The following is a 17382-nucleotide window of genomic DNA, read 5'->3' on the forward strand; positions in this document are numbered from 1 at the left end:
TTAAAAATAAAATAACTTAATTTTTCACTAGAAATAAATAATACATTACAACAGCATTCTTCAACATACCTAATGAAATAGCATCTCACATATTTTCCTATCCATATATATTTATAAATATCGACTTGAATTATGAAGGAAGTAAAATTCACAATTAGGACTGGGGAAATAACCCAAAGGACTCTATGCATGCTTAGCATATGAAGTCAGGATTTAGATTCCCAGCCCCCATGACCTCCTATTAAACAACCCTAAGAGTTGGTCTACAGGCCACCAAGTCCCCTGGGAATATTTAAAATGGAATGACAAAATCTACCCTAATTGTGGGAGATTTGGAGGTGATTAGGGACTACACTACAGTTGCAGGAGTTTCTATTGGGTCTATATTTCCGGATTGTTCTCCTGTCCACATGCAATGGCAAGATCAAAAACAGATCAAAAACAGAGGGACAGCATGGAAGGCAAAAACGTTAATCCCTGCTGAATCTCTACTCCATGGTTGGAGATTATAAATACACCTCAGATTCCTAGCTTCAAGAACCATTGCATATATACAGTAAGAAAAGAAGAAAGAAAACCCTAATAAATAACATTTTTAAATAAAAGCAATACCACTAAGTTGTGAATCCTAGAAGTGATGCATCAATTCCTGGAATGATACAGTTTCCCAAGCATGAACCAGGATAAATCAGACATTAGTTACAAGCCAAGGACTAAAGCCATAACCTGTCAATGCAGGACCTTCTCTTTGATCTCTGATACATCAGGACTCCCAGGCACTGACCATCTTAGCCCTGATGGCCTAACCACAGATACAGAGTCCATCCCAAAATGAGATGCAGAGGGCTGGAGATGCTGCTTAGCAGATAAGGCCTTGATTCACCCGTGACATCACAAGAAAAAATGCTAACCATTGTGCTCAAGTCCACAGAGCATAAAATGTGCAAAAAGATAAACCCACAAACTTCTGAAGGCTTAACTTCATAACCACTCCCAGCATCAATTCTGTTTCAGGCTGTAAAACAAGGACACAAAAACTACAATGGAACAGTAAATGTTGAAAATAATAAAGTAATGAAACTCACTGGGTGATTGAGGGAAGAGATCAGTACTAATAAGTAAGGGAATCAGCACTCTTGTAAAAAGAGGCCAGAGAAGATGGCCAAGGTTGTCACTTGGGGATAGAACACATTTGCCTTGCCATGTGGAGGCTCTGGTCTGTATATAAAGTGTCAGTTTTTTTAAAAAAATGCACCAACTTGGGGCTGGAGAGATAGCACAGTGGGTAGGGTGTTTGCCTTGCACGCGGCCGACCCGGGTTCAAATCCCAGCATCCCATATGGTCCCCTGAGCACGGCCAGGGGTAATTCCTGAGTGCAGAGCCAGGAGTAACCCCTGTGCATCGCCAGGTGTGACCCAAAAAGCAAAAAAAATGCACCAACTTTACAAAATATCAAAGACGAGGTTGGGTAGCTAGTATTTGGTCTAATTAAAAAAAAAAACAGGTTATGATGAATCACCTGGCTGCAACCTGAAGAGCTTTCTCAGAAGATAGGACCCTGCTCACAAGTTTGCACTTGCAGCCCTCAGAAACAGAGTGAAAAACATATCTGCTGTTCAGAAGCTGCCTGTTGAAATATCTGTGTTTTCCTTTTGAGATTATACTGTGAGATGCTTTGGGGCCTGCTCCTTAGGGTGCATGAGAAACTGGGAAGTGCATGAAAAAAACACAGAGCTCCCACATGCAGAGCATCTACTCAACCCTTTGGGCTCTGTATATGGCTTTTCTTTTTATTTATTTATGTAGTCATTCATTCTTTTTTTGTGATTAAACTTTAAGAAAGCTCGCTCTGCTCAAGAGATTCAATGAACTCTGAGACTGCCCATTCGCTTTAGCTCCTTGCCCGAGGCAAAGGTAAGAAAGAAAGTCGGGAAGACGGGAAAACCTCACCAAGCCTGGGCCCAAAGGAAGCCATGCCCAGCAATCAGAAGACCTCCAGATAGGAATAAATGGAGAATTCTTTAAGATTCCAGAACCTGGAGGTGACATCGGCCTTCTCACTGGCCAGGTCAAGCATTCAAAGTCCAACTCTCCTCCTGTTCCTGCTAATTTATTCTGCCAGGGGGGCAGTAGTGTCATTCCTACTGGGATAAACAGACTCCTAGTGGGTAGTGTAACGAAGGACAATGTCCAGACTAATAGGAGTTGAGAAACTCCAAAGGTTGAGCCTTGAGGGGAACAAGAAAGGGCACCATGACAAGGAAGGTGGCTCCAGGGTAAACACAGGACAGCGTGTGGGGATAGCATGTTCCATCATTATACACATGGTCTCCCAGCTTCCCAAGGAGAACAGAGTGGAAAATAGTGCCAGATGAAGCAAGAAAGAACTAATGAACTAAAGGAGAATGTTAAGTGAAAAATCAACTGGAGCAAGAAATATTGAATAGTGCATACAGTGCTTGTCATACCGGCTGATCTGGGTTTGATCCCCGGAGCCTGACAGGAGTGATCTCTGAGAAAGACTGATGAATAAGGTCTGGGCAAAGACATCAAGTGTGGCAAAAATGAAAAGGAAAAGGGAAAAGAAAGCAAGGAAGAAGGGAAAATTTCCCCAAGGCTGGGCCGAAAGCAAGCCACCCAGCAAACAGAAGACCCTCCCCCAGAGAGTAGTCACACCCTTAATCATCTCAATGTATCATTAGGTGCTATATCTGACTGTGTAGACACCCCCCCAGGACAGATACTGTGATCCCTACGGGATGCCTCACTACTAAAGAACTGGGCTCCAGTGAAGAGGCATCGCCCAGACTGAGGGCAAGCACCATGGGTGGGGGCCAGCATCCCTACCCTGAGGAACATCTCACTCCAGTTGCCTACAGCTAAGCCTCCCAAACCCCCAGCACCTGAAGAGTGAGACCACAGACTACTGAGTGACTCAACAAGGCGCTGAATTAAAGCACCCCAGAAAGTGTCCTCCCTCTAAATCGGGGGCTACCCAAGAGGATCTCTAAAGCATCCCAGTCCGGAAGAAGGAGCAATCCTCTAGGAATCCATCCTTCTGCCTCCTTCTCCTCCTCCCACCACATTAGGCTGAGGTGTGGTGTCCCACCAAGATCTTTCCCCCTTAACAGCATCCCCCCTACTAATACTAGGTTGAACTCAAGCATCATAAAAGCTCTCTGCAGGCTTAGAACCAGCACCCTAGGGTGCCACATGTTCATTCCCAGCGCTGAACATGTGCAACTGAATCACAGAACTTATCTGAGGTACTTTATAGGTGCAAAAGGCTGGAAACATCCCGCGGAAAAGTGCCCCAGTGCCCCAGAAGCAGTGTAGGTGCAATGAGAAAGCTCCTTCGGGGGTCCAGAGAGAGTGTCCGCGAGACCACGCCCCCCTCGCCTCTAAAGCGCTGGCTCTGTGCCCCGCCCCCCCCCCAAATCACGGAATGCTGGATGGCGCAGCGTAGCAGCATACGCAGAGAGCCCACAGGAAAACTGACATATAACTACCAAGGGGTCCACACATCCGGGCAAATGAACTGAAGCGGGTCAGCCTAGGCGGAGCACAAAAATCTACTCCTCCTTTTCCTGAGCAGGCGTAAGTGAGAACGCGAAAAGCCCCATAAGACATGAACTCTGACCCACGGGCGGCAGCGGAGGGGCGCCTTACTGGACCTTACTCACAGAAAATCTACAAACCTAGACTATTTGAATATTACAATTATATTTAACACACACATTTTAAACACCGCGCTCTAGAAAAGGCTGTGGGAACAACGGACGGCCAGAGGGGGCGCCCCACAGTGTTCTGCGGTTGCTATTGACCCCCACCCCCACGCCAGAAGCTGCAGGCACATAGCCGGTGCTGCTCGGGCTGCACCCCTGCAACTGATCATCTGAACTTCCGGGAGCTTTAGGGGCTTGAGCCTCCAAATCTCCCCGCCACTTGCTATTCTCGCTAGCGGCCTCCCTTTCCAGGCGGAATACGCAAGCCTCTGGCGCCTGATTAAAAGGGTTTCCCAGCAAAGCGGATTTCCTTGCTGGTGGCCAGTGGTGTGGGATGATGGCACGTCCAGCGCGTGATCAGGGTGCGAGGAAGAGGGGCCCTGCCCCTCCCCAACCAGAGCATGGAGATCCTTAGACATGGCCCAGCCGCGGCAGTGCCAGTGAGGGTGGATGTGCTCCGTGTGCTGCGCCATTGGTGGCACTTCTATGCAGTTTCCTTTCTCTCCTCTAAGCTACCAAGACCCTGAGCGGGTGAGTGAACAAGGGCACGAATAGAAATGATAACTTAATGGTCAAAGGTTGGGTGCTCATTTCGTATTCGTGATGCCTGTGGGGGTGGAGTTTTATGCATGAGCAATAACAGCATCATCACCACCGAATCTCCATTTAAAACTTCTTTAGAATAAAGGAATATTTTTATCACACACTTTCAAATATAGAGAAATGTTGATTTTCCTGTAAGACCTTCCCTGAAATGCACAGGTACCAGAGAGTTACTTCTAACAAGTTGAATTTCTCTGCCAACTAATCTGGTCTCCCCAGCACTTCCAAGAGTAATTCCTGAGCACAAAACCAGGAGTAATCCCTTTTATCAGTTGGGTGTATCTCCCAATCCAGGCTTCCAGAATAAACTAAAAGGATCCAAAAAGGGCCTCATAAAAGTAAGAGATGTAGGTCAATGTTCTGGAGTGCATGCTTTTCAAACAGGAGTCCTGAATTTGAAACCTAGCATTGCATGGGCCCAGAATCCTCACCATGAGAGAACCTCAGTACTGAGCCAGGACTAGGCCCTGAGCAGTGCCAGCAGTCCCCCCCAATAAAACAAGATATAAAAATAAAAGAATACAAAACTAGATCATATTTGTTAGGGGTCTTTCATGGGTAGAACATATGCACCACTCATGAGGACTTGGGTACAATCACCGGTAGTGTAAAAAAAAATAAAAATCTTTATAAATTCTAACTAAAAACTAAAATAACATGATCATTTCACTTGAAATAAAAGATAAACTATAACAGCATTTTTGAATATACCTAACAAAATAGCATCTGACATATATACATATACATATATATTTATAAAAATTCTACTTGAATTACGGAGGGAAATTAAATTCACATTTATGGCTGGGAAATAACCTAAAGGACTCCATACATACTTGGGTTTTGATTCCCAGCACCCGTGACCTCTTCCGAAACAACTTTAAGTGTAGGTCTAGAGGCCACCAACTCCACCGGGTATGCCCAAAATTAAATAACAATATCCACTTTGATTGTGGAAAATTTGGGGGTTGGTTGAGAACAACAGTGCAATTACAGGAGCTACTGTTGTGTCTATATTTATGGATCCTTCTTCTGTCCACATGCAATGCCTAGATCAAAATCAGGTGGGCAACACAGAAGGCAAAAGCCTTAAATCCTTCTGTATCTCTACTGCTCCATTAGTGAAGATTATATATACACCTCCCCAGATTACAAGTTTTGACAAATCATTGGCTATGTGTAGTTTGAAATACAGACAGAAAACCCTAACACATGACATTAAAAATGGAAGGAAGCAATTCTAGTACAAACTTTCTACCACAAAGTTGTGAATCCTAGAGAGATGGATCAATTATTAGAATCATACACATCCCAAATGTGAATCAGGATAAATCAGACATCAGTGGCAAGCAAGGAAATTAAAACGACAGCAAGTAGGATGTGAAGATGATCTGGCAGCATCATCTCCCCACTGATTGCCAAGGTGGATTTTGCTGATCTGGCTAACTAGGCAGGTGTCCCCTTCCACCATCTCCATATTCTCCCTCTGGAGGCTGAGGGTTAAAAGAGGAACCAGTAGACACAGAACTTTTTTCAGTCATGCTATGTACAGACTCAAAAAGAAGCTCCCCGAACCACTGCATATCCGAAAGCCCTGGTAAAGCCGCTTTCACAGTAAGATTTACCAAATCTTTATTTTTTTTGGCTTTGCACTCAGGAATTACTCCTGGCGGTGCTTGGGGGACCATATGGGATGCCGGGGATCGAACCCGGGTCGGCCTCGTGCAAGGCAAACGCCCTACCTGCTGTGCTATCGCTCCGGCCACAGATTTACCAAATCTTTAAAGGACATACTCCAGACAACCCCAAAAACTGAAAAAAGAAAATAAATCCAAGAATACTGTATGAGAACAACACGACACTAATGTCAAACTTAAGAACAGAGAGATTATTGAAATAAAGATGAAATTATAGAGCAAAAAGTCAATATCAAGAATGAACATAAATGCAATGATCCTAAAATAAACTTTTTTGTGAACTGAGTTCAATAGTACATTGGAAAAGATCATGTATCATGGCTGAGTGGAGATCATCCCTAGAATGTAAAAGATGGTTCAAACAAAAGAATAGAGATGACTATACCACATCAACAGAAAATGAAAAATCACATGATCATATAATATATGATGAATAATTTGAGGCTGAAGGAGAAAAAGCAGCAGCCTTACATATATGGGTCTTCCTTGTGTTTGACCTCTGATAACATAGGACTTCCAGGCACTGACCATCTTACCCTTGATGTTCCCCAGCACTGGTACAGAATCCACCCGAAAATGAGAGAGGATTTGACTAAATTTGATATTCAGTTGCAGTAAAAATTACTGAAGAAGTTGGGAATAAAGAAAAGAGATCAAGTATCTGAACATGACCAGTCTAGAGTTACCTTCATATTCTTTTAAAATTTTTTTAATTGTTGCGATTTTTAGCACTGTAGCACTGTCATCCCATTGTTCATCGATTTGCTCGAGTGGACACCTGGTAGCTTGCCAGGCTCTCTGAGAGGGACGGAGAAATCGAACCCCAGTCGGGCGCATGCAAGACAAACGCCCTATCCACTGTGCTATATCTCCTATACATTTTATTTTCATAAAGTAGTTCACAATAATTCATTATAGATAACATTCAAACACCCACCCAAACAGCGAGCATCTTACCACCACAATAAGAGGGAAGTGCGTGAATGCTTTTGTATTTTATTCTGGATCCCTTTAAGCCTGTATATAAGAGAATGCAAGCAAATATGTTAAAAACCAGACACATGTGTGCTGCTTTAGGTACATCAGTGGGTTAGAGTATAAGAGATCGCACAGCCACGAATGCAGCTGTGGGCTCCAGGAAATACTGTGTCGCTCTCTTCCGGGACCTTCATTTTATAGTCTCTGGATCTTGGCCGTTGATGAGAATACATGGTGCCGGGGACAGTTTGTGGGTGTGACTGTCAAGCTACTGGAAAACTAGAGATCTGGGTGGAGGAGGCCAGTCCCAATCTGCAGCTACCATCATATTCAAAGGTGGAAAATGGCAAGTGATCACCTCATACTTGAGGTTACCCAAGTGGGAGGAAGGAGAGGATCAGGGGTGGTGGCTTGACGGGAATAAAAGAGGGGATTATTGGTACCTTTTGGGGGGCTTTGTGTTTTACTGTTCATTTAAGTGGGTGCAAGTTATATACACAGATTTTTTTATAAGATGTTAATTCTATGAAATAGGAAAAGGTTAGACCTTAGAGATAACAGAGCAAGTAAAGCACTTGACTTACATATGTCAAGCAGGTCCTATACCTGGCACCACATATGGCTCCTGAGCACGGCCAGGAATAATCCCTGTGAAAAGAGCACAGAATAAGACCTAGGCACAAGTAGTCTGTCCAGAAGATGTCCCAGGCATTGCTAATGCGTTTCAAAAAATACCAGGAAAGAAGACTGGGGAGATCATCTTGAAAAATAACAGCATAAATAACAATAGATGGATTCACAAAACAGGCTATTGAAATTTTAAAAGGGATGACATCACAGAGTAGGAAATGTTCACATACTTAGTCTGTATTCTCTTCTTTTAACTGAACAATATTAAATTAAGAGTTTCGTATTCACAATGCAAAATGCATTCAGAAAATTTTAAGCGCCAGGGCTGGAGCAACACAGTTCTGTGGGCAGGACATTTGTCTTGCATGCGAACAACCTGGGATAGATCCCCACCATCCCATATGAGCATCTCCAGAGGTAATTCCTGAGTGCAGATCCAAACTAATCCCCTGAGCATTGTTATTGTGATGTAATATCACCAAAAACTTAAAAAATAAAAAATATTAAAAGTCATCTAAATAAGTTCTTAGAAATGAATAAGGAAAATCACGTAAAAGTCATTGTCACTGTCACTGTCATCCCAATGCTCACCAATTTTCTTGAGCAGACACCAGTAATATCTCCATTGTGAGACTTGTTACTGTTTTTGGCATATCGAATACGGCACAGGGAGCTTGCCAGGCTTTGCCGGGCGGGTGAGATACTCTTGGTAGCTTGCCAGGCTCTCCGAGAGGAACGGAGGAATGGAACCTGGGTCGGCCGCGTGCAAGGCCCTACCCGCTGCACTATCGCTCCAGGCCCATATAAAAGTATAGGTGTATAGTAGAAACAACAGCACTGTTGTTTTTGTTGGGGAAACACTGTGGGGTACAATGGGACACAGTAAAGGATGTCGTGTTGAAATTTTTTTGCATGAAATCCCATCATTATCAAGATTATAAGCCCCGGTGCCTAGAATAAAATAAACATTTGGGGGGCAGAGTGATAGTACTGGGTGTAAAGGCACTTGACTTGCATCTGGCCAACTCTGATTTGATTCCCAGTATCACATATGGTCTCACAGCACCAAAAGGACTGATCCCTGAGCACAATGTTAGGAGTAACCCCCGCACACAAGTGCTCAATATGATCACAAAAGTGAAAAATAAAGGCCTAGCCCCAGTCTCTGGAAATTGAGGAGACCCAGAGTTGGGGCCCTACCTTTTATTCAGGATCGCCATTTCACACGCAGGTCAGGAAATAGGGCCATCGTTTCTTCACCTCTCCATAACTCATAGTAAACATACAAGTACATGCTGGTTGTTGGCACCTAACCATGAAATAGCAAGCAAAAAACAACTCTGAACCCAAAGGTAAAAATGGGACAGCAACAGAGAAACCCACCTGGCTTAGTGAGTGAGAGTACTAGGCCAGAAGACTTAAGCACTAAAAATGAGCTATATAAACTCTCTGATAAGAAATTTAGAGAAGAATTGTTGAGGATACAAAAAGAGCTCAGAGAAACAATAGAACATACCACCAATAAAACACAAGAAGATATGAGAGTAGAAATGAGGAAAATACGAACAGAAATGACAGATCTGAAAATACCTGGTAGATGTAATGAAAAATTGTTGACAAATTTGATCAGCACCAAGGTAAGTTGCAGAAAACCTCCAGAGAAAGGCAGAATGTGGAAAAAAATCTCAAAATAAATCAACAGACGACTAGAAAATTTTGGGATGAACTGAAGAAGAACCACTTTAGGTTCCCAGAAGGGCAAGAAGACAACCTGATGAAGAAGCAAGTCAACACTAGCATTGCTGAGATAATCCCAGAGACGGAGAATGAATGTGCCTGGATCCAGAGGCCCTAAGAGTAGCAGCTAATAGAAATGCAAAGAAAAATACTAAAATAAATTTCAAAAAGCAACTAAAGCTCAGAAAGGAAATACTTTAATTGAGGGAAGTAATGGAAGAGATGTGGTGTGTGTGTGTGTGTGTGTGTGTGTATGTATTATGTACAGATACAGTCTTTCATCCTCTCAAGGCCAAATACACATTCTTCTCCAAAGCTCAAGGGACATTATCCAAGACAGAGCACATTCAGGGACATAAAACATACCTTCACAAAATCAAGAGCATAGAAATCATATCAACTGTTTTCTCAGACCATGTTGTAATGAAAGTAGAAGTTTAACCACAAACAGAAAAGGAGAAACAACTCAAACATCTGGAAATTAAATAGCTTGTTTCTGAAATAACTGTGGGTAAGAGAGGAAGTCAAAGAGTATATTAAAATTCATGGAAAATAACCAGAATAAGGATACTACCTATCAGAATTTCTGGGATACAACAAAAGTGGTGTTAAAAAGAAAGTTCATTGCTAAGCAAGTATTCATCAGGAAAGAAAAAAGGACCAACAAAATAAGCCCAAAGCAGGCAGGAGAAAGAAAATAATAAAACAGTGCAGAAATTAATGAACAGAAATAAAACAAATTCCAAAAGATTGATGAAACCAAAAGCTGGTTCTTTGAAAAAATAAACAAGATCAATAAACTGCTAGCAAGTCTCACAAAGAGACAACGTGACTAATTTGAGACAGAAATGAAAGACACTACAAAAAACCAAAGAATCATCAGAGATCACTTTGAGAATCTTTATCCCATGCAATGAGAGCGCCTAAAAGGAATGAATAAGTTCCTGGACTTCTATAACCTCTCAAAGCTGAATCAGGATGATTTGCAATACCTGAAGAAACCAATCACTCTTGAGGAAATGGAAATGGTAATTGAAAGTCTTCCCCCAAACAAAAGCCCAGGCCCAGATGGATTAACTATTGAATTCTTTCAAACCTTTAAGGAGGACCTACTACCTATTCTTTTTGGGCTCTTCCAGGAAATTGAAGAAACAAAAATACTCCCAAACAGTTCTTTAAAACAAATATCACCCTGATACCAAAAGCAGACAGAGACACTGTAATAAATAGAATTACAGCCCTATATCCCCAAATAACATAAAAAACAAATATCCCGAACAAAGAACTATCAAAAAAATTCAACAATTCACCCAAATATCACACACCATGACCAAGTAGGATTTATCCTGGAGTTCAATGATGGTTTAGTATACACAAGTTAATTAACATAATTCATTATATCAAGAAAAGGAAAACCAAAAACCACATGATGTTATCACTAGACACAGAGAAAGCATTTGATAAAATCAAATTAATGATAAAATTTCTCAAAATATATGTACTGAAGGAAATTTCTTCAATGTAGCCAAAGACATTTAACAGAAGCCCACAGCAAACATTCTTAATGGGGAAACACGAACAGCCTTTCCTCTAAAATTAGACACAATACAAGGTTGCTCACTCTCGAACTTCTATTCAACATAGTCCTGCAAGTACTTGTATAGCTATTAGGCAGAAAACAAATATCAAGGGCATCTAGATTGGAAAGGAAGAAGTAAAGTTCTCACTTTTGGCAGATGACATAATACTAGACACAGAAAATCCTGAATACAAAAATGCTGCTACAAACAATATATTCATATGGTAATGTGGCTAACTACGAAACTAATACACAAAGTGCACTGTCTTCCTATATGCAAATAATTAAAGATAAGAAAGAGACATTTAAAAACAACCGATTCAGAAGTGTGCCTCAGAAAATCAAGTATCTAAAAATCAACTTAGCTTAAGAGGTGAAAGACCTATACAAACAGAATTACAAAACAATACGTGAAGCAATGGAAGAAGAGACAAGCAAATGGAAACAAGTCCTGTTTGTGAATTGGGAGGATTAGCATCTCAAAATGGCAACACTCCCCAAATAATTATACAGATTAAATGCAGTCTTCATAAGGATACCCATAACATACTTTATGGAAATTGATTAAACACTACTGAAATTCATATGGAACACCCCCCCCCATCCAAACTCCCTCCTTAAATAGCTATAGCAATCCTTGGGAAAAAGAAGATAGAAGGCATAGCTTTCCCCAACTTCAAACTTTACTAGAGCAGAAGTAATTAAAACAACATGGTATTGTAATGAAGAAAGACCCTTAGATCAATGATCTAATATATGATCTGTCAATCTTCAATAATGAAGCAAAGAAGTGAAGCAAAAAAGCCTTTTCAACAAGTGGTTCTGGGAAAATTGATCAGCTACATGCAATAATTAACTCAGCCCTCTTTCTCACATCATGCACAAAAGATAAATCAAAATGGATTCAAGAACTTGATATCAGACCTGAGTCCATAAGGGACACAGAGGAAAAGATAGGCAGAACTCTCCATGACATTGAATCTAAAGACATATTTGAGGATGAACAAAGAACAAGTGGAAGCAAATATAAACAAATGGTACTAAATTAAACTAAGAAGCTTCTGCATTTCAAAGGAAACAATGACCAGAATACAAAGTCAGCCCATCAAATGGGAAAAATATTTAACATCATCTGTAAAGTGTTAATATCCAAGATATATAAGACACTAGTAGAACTTTACAAGGAAAAATATGCAACTATATCCAAAAAATTCGGAGAGGATATGAACAGAAACTTCCTCAAAAAAGAAATACAAAAGGACAAAGGCACATGAAAAAGTGCTCTACATCACTAATTAATTATGAGAGATGTAAATCAAAACAACAATGAGATATCATCCCACGCCACAGAGACTGACACACATCAAAAAGAACAGCCAGTGCTGGTGTGGATTCAAAGGTAAAGGGACTCTCATTTACTGCTGGTGGGAATGCCAAGTGGTCCAGCCTTTGTATAAAACAATGGACAATCTTTAAAAACATAGATATTGAGCTTCTGTATGACCCAGCAATACCACTCCTGGGAATATACCATAGTGGCCAAAATATGCAATGCAGAAAAGCTAAATACAGTACTATGTTCATTGTGGCACTATTCACAATAAATAGCCAGAATATGAAAACCACCCAAGTTCCTGAGAAAGGATTCGTGAATAAAGAAACTATGGTACATCTCCACAATGGACCACTACTCAAGTGTTAGGGAAAAGCAAGTAAAACATAATAAACTTAAGGTCAGTTAGATAGCACAGGTATCTTAAGGTACTTACCCTGCTATGCACAGTACCAATTGGATCTATGACACCACCTGGTCCTAAGCAGTAACAGGAATAGTGCCATAGGATCTGATTGTGGTCCAGCCCGCCCCTGTCCCTCATATCTTGCTCCATTCAAAATGTAATCAAGCTGAAAAATACAAACACAGATTCAGAGAGATGGTGTAGGGTTTAAGACACTTGCCTTGCATTTAATACAGCCTTGACTGATCCCCAGTGCAACACATGATTCCCTGAGCAACACAAGCAGAGAAAACTGAGCAAGAGCTAAAAGTAGACCTGAAGACCACTGTGTGTGTACCCAAACCTTCCTATACCCGTATGTAAAGGCAGTTTGGAATAAACAGCTCGGGTAGATAATTTAATCTTACACTTATATCAGAGTCTTATATGAAAGTTGAGATAATGAGAAAGACAGAAATGATGGAAATAAAAGAAAAATACATAATAAATATAGGTAGAAATTAATAAAAACAGAACTTAAAAAGAGATAAAAACTACTGAACTGAAAGCAAGTATTTCTCCTTTGAAATAAAACAGTGACATAGAAATAACCCTGAATGAGATGGATGAAACAAAAGGTAATGCACAAATAATGCAAGGAATGAAAAAAGCAATACAAATACTTTTCTTATAAAGAGCTCCCACGGATATAGAACTTTTGAAAACTACATTAAATTTAAGAATGTTCTGAAAATGAAGATAATGCAAATATGGCTGTACGATGTCCCCTTTAATATACAAAACCACCAGATAAACCAAGAAGGGAAAAAAAAACCTTGCTCTTCACCTCATTCTATACATGAAGATCCAAGTGAAAAGTTAGGGTGATTAATTATAATAACAACATTTGGGAAGTAAAGACAGCTATGGACCCAAAACCAAAACAACAAAAATGCAGGAAAGGAAGGCAGGGATTTTTTTAAAGTAAGAAATTCTGCCATTGAGTGGCAGTTAAGACTATTCAAAAGACATCAGACACTTGTGGAAGGTCTTCATCATGACTAAGTTATTGATCCAAAACTCCTGCAGATTGATGCGAGGATGAGAAACCAATGAAATATAATTTACAAGGTGAGCAGTTACACCCAGAAAGTCTAGTCAAATATCATCTATACTTATAGATATGTGGACCAAGTAACAAATCAGAGAAATGCCAATTTAAGCCATAATTATATAACATTAAACACAAAAAATGGCCAATTTAAGCCATAATTATATAACATTAAACACAAAAAAATGGCTTAAGTGAGAGAACCTATACCATGTTTTTGTGGATAATGTGCAACTGACACTCTCATGCATTCCTCAAAAAAAGATGGCAACTTCTTCCTCAGTATCTGAGTTGCCTTCCTTCACCATGGTAATTCACTGTGACAATCTGACAACTAAAATGTCACTGTATGTCCTGGATTGATTTCATAGCATTTCCCATTGCCAAGAATCAGAGGGCTGGAGATATCTCTTAGTAGTAACACATGAGGCCTTGAATCACCCTTGGCACCAAGAGAAAAAAGTGCTAATCATTGCGCTTGAGACCATTGAACCTACATTGTGCAAAAAATTAAACCCAAAATGTTCTCTGTAAGTCTTAACTCCATAGCCATTCAAAGCACTAATTCTGTTTCAGGTTGAAATATAAGGTCACAGAAACTACAACCTATTGGAACAGCAAAATTTTATGACAATAATGCAATGAAACTTATTGGGTGATCGAAAGAAGAGATCAATGCTAAGGAGTAAGTTCACTCTAAAATGAGCAGGTAAAAGAACAGCCTCCATTACCCCTGATGAATTTGAGTATCTGATATATATAATATCTTATATATAATACCTAATATATATGGGGCTGGAGCGATAGACACCCAGAAAGTCTAGTCAAATATCATCTGACTAGACAGTGGGTAGGGCATTTGCCAGGTTTGATTTCTCTGCCCCTCTCAGAGAGCCCGGTAAGCTACTGAGAGTATCTCACCCGCACGGCAGAGCCTGGCAAGCAATCCATGGCGTAATTGATATGCCAAAAACAGTAACAAGTTTCACAATGGAGATGTTACTGGTGCCGCTCGAGCAAATCGATGAAGAACGGGTCGACAGTGCTACAGTGCATATTTATATGTGTATATATAATGTGTGTGTGTATATATATATATATATCTGCAACCCTATCCCAATGTATTTGCAGGTGGAATCCACTGTAAAATAAAATACTTAGGCCATGAGGATCACCCAATTTATTATTATTATTTTTTTTGCTTTTTGGGTCACACCCGGCGATGCATAGTGGTTACCCCTAGCTCATGCACTCAGGAATTACTCCTGGCGGTGCTCAGGGGACCATATAGGATGCTGGGAATCGAACCTGGGTCGGCCGTGTGCAAGGCCCTACCCGATGTACTATCGCTCCAGCACAGGATCGCCCAATTTTTAGAAATGAGATCAACACCCTTGTAAAAACAGGCCAGAGAAGATGGCCAGGGTTGTTACTAAGAAACAGAACACATTTGCCTTGCCATTTTTTGAGGCTGTGGTCTCTATTAGAAGGTCAATTTTTAGGGCTGGAGCGGTAGCACAGTGGGTAGGGCGTTTGCCTTGCATGTGGCCGACGTGGGTTCGATCCCCGGCATCCCATATGGTCCCCCAAGCACCGCCAGGGGTAATTCCTGAGTGCAAAGCCAAGAGTAACTCCTGAGTATCGCTGGGTGTGACCCAAAAAGCAAAAAAAAAAAAAAGGTCAATTTTTTAAAAAATGCACAAACTGTACAAAATATTAAAGATGAGCCTGAATAGCTAGTATAAAGCCTAATTTCATCAAAAAAAGGTTACATTGAGTCACCTGCCTGCAACCTCAAGGGTTTCTCAGAAGATGGGACCCTGCTCACTCAGCTTTCACTGCTGCCATCAGAAGCAAAGGAAACACATTTCTGTTGTTCAGAAGCTACCCACTGAAATATCTGTATTTTTCTTTTACAGATTATACTGCGAGATGCTTGGGGGCTTGCTCCTTAGTGGGCATGGAAGAATGTGGGGTGCATAAAAAATCCCCAGCGCTCTGATATGCAAAGTATCTTTTCAGACCATTGACCTCTATACTTTGCTTTCTTTTTATTCATCGGTGTTGCTCTTTATTCTTTTTTGTGTGTGTTTGTTAAAGCTTCAAGAAAGCTCACTCGGCCCATGAGATGTCAGTGATCTTCGAGACTGACCATTCATGCTAGAGCCACCTCGGCTCCTTACCCAAGGCAAGAAGTATTCAAAGGAGAATCGATGAAGATTCCAGAACCTTAAGTTGACATCTGCGTTCTGGCGGGACAGGCTGAACATTAAAAGTACAACTCTCCTCCTATCCCAGCTCATTCACTCTGCCAGGGGAGAAGTAATGCCACCGGAAAAAAAACCCTAGGGGGGTGTCAAAGGATCTCCAACGCACCCCAGTCCAGAGGAAGAAGCAAGCCCCTAGGAGTCCTTCTCTCTGTCGCTCCCCATCCTCCTACCCATTAGGCTGAGGTGTGGTGTCCTGCAAGGATCCTTCCCCTTCAGAGCATCCTCCAGTCCTCAGGCTGAGCTCAGGTATCACAAAAGCCCTCAGCAGGCTTAGAACCAGCACCGCAGGGGGCCACATCTTCATTGCTAGAGATGAACAGGTGTGACCTGTATCGCAGGAGCACTTATCTGAGGTGCTTTGTTGGTGGAAGAGGCTGGAACCATCCCGTGTGGGCGTGCCCCTGTACCCCAGAAGCAGTGTAGGTGCAATGAGAAAGCCCCTTGGGGGCCCAGAGACAGTGTCCGCGAGACCACGCCCCCCTCGCCTCTAAAGCGCTGGCTCTGTGCCCCGCCCCCCACATCCCAAATCACGGAATGCTGGATGGCGCAGCGTAGCAGCATACGCAGAGAGCCCGCAGGAAAACGGATCAGATGTATTACTACGGACGGGTTCACACCTCGGGGCAAATGAACTGAAGCTGTTAAGTCTAGATGGTCACTAAAATGCTTTTCCCCTTTTCCCGGCCCGCGGAACATGGGGACCTCGCGTGAACACACCCACCACGCACCACGACAACGCGAAGCGCCCCACACGACGCGAACCCTGACCCGCGGGGGGCAGGGGAGGGGCGCCTTACTGAAGCGTACTCACAGGACACCCACAGACGTGCAGCTGCGCCTCACCCGAGCAGCTTCTAGAAGCGCGCTCTAGGGGAGGCAGTGGGAGGGGCGGACGGCCAGAGGGGGCGCCCCACAGTGTTCTGCGGTTGCTAGGGACCCCCCCCCCCCACGCCAGGAGCTGCGCGCGCACAGCAAGTGCTTATCAGGCTGCACATTCCCCCCCATCCACCCACCCCGGCTTCTCCCGTCTGAGCATCTTGAACGTCCTGGACCATTAAGGGCTCCAGCCTGCACGCGGCCCCGCCACTTGCCGTTCTCGCTCGGGGGCCCCTTTTCCAGGCGGAATTCACAAGCCTCTGGCGCCTGATTAAAAGGGTTTCCCAGCAAAGCGGATTTCCTTGCTGGTGGCCAGTGGTGTGGGATGATGGCACGTCCAGCGCGTGATCAGGGTGCGAGGAAGAGGGGCCCTGCCCCTCCCCAACCAGAGCATGGAGATCCTTAGACATGGCCCAGCCGCGGCAGTGCCAGTGAGGGTGGATGTGCTCCGTGTGCT

The 17382-nt window shown here is 42.5% G+C and overlaps 1 protein-coding gene across 3 annotated transcripts in view; it reads right to left on the bottom strand.

Annotated features, from left to right (window-relative positions):
* Nucleotides 1-17382, bottom strand: part of LOC129400000 (glutamic acid-rich protein-like) — a 62162-nt gene that overhangs the window by 32369 nt on the left and 12411 nt on the right. Inside the window, exons 1-2 of one of the 3 annotated variants that reach the window (XM_055122155.1) lie at nucleotides 8835-8903; nucleotides 7589-7652 (exon numbers count right to left, since the gene is read on the bottom strand). The exons of the other annotated variants lie outside the window; for them this stretch is intronic. The gene's annotated coding sequence lies outside the window, so the exon portion shown is untranslated. Of the gene's footprint in view, nucleotides 1-7588; nucleotides 7653-8834; nucleotides 8904-17382 lie in introns of those variants that run through there. 3 annotated transcript variants of the gene reach the window in all.

This window comes from Sorex araneus, chromosome X (genome assembly GCF_027595985.1).
Source record: "Sorex araneus isolate mSorAra2 chromosome X, mSorAra2.pri, whole genome shotgun sequence".
NCBI classification, from domain to species: Eukaryota; Metazoa; Chordata; class Mammalia; order Eulipotyphla; family Soricidae; genus Sorex; species Sorex araneus.